A 485-nucleotide genomic window follows, 5' to 3' on the forward strand; every position below is an offset into this window, starting at 1 on the left:
TTTTCTTTCTATTCTGTCAAGGCTAAGTGCTCTATTTCACAATAGAAGCGATGTAACAGTTCAACTCTACATCTTGCCTTTAGACATAAAATAAGTCCCATTTTTATATTTCCCAGAATTTTTATGACAGTTCCACAGAAAATAACTCCTGCTGTTCCCATACAGACACTGCCCACTATTCCTCTCCCCATAAATCCAAACACCTTGTATACTGCTGTGTTTCTACAGCTTTCCTTTGAATTATGAGCACATCCGCCCCAAAACTTGACGGATCCATCCCTCCGAAGCAGAACTGCCACCCGGCAAGAAATGACAGAACCCATCACCCTGCTTTCAGCGCGCAATCCGCCTTTTGCATGCACACATAGGGCACTCAATCCAGAGGAGCGTTTCTCATACACTTGCCCCGAGGAAGGCTCCTCGCACAAGCCCATCCGCACAGCTCCGCAGGGCCCGTCAGGGCCCGTCGTCCCCGCGGCGCGGCG

Source organism: Meleagris gallopavo, chromosome 3, assembly GCF_000146605.3.
Source record: "Meleagris gallopavo isolate NT-WF06-2002-E0010 breed Aviagen turkey brand Nicholas breeding stock chromosome 3, Turkey_5.1, whole genome shotgun sequence".
In the NCBI taxonomy this organism is placed as follows: domain Eukaryota; kingdom Metazoa; phylum Chordata; class Aves; order Galliformes; family Phasianidae; genus Meleagris; species Meleagris gallopavo.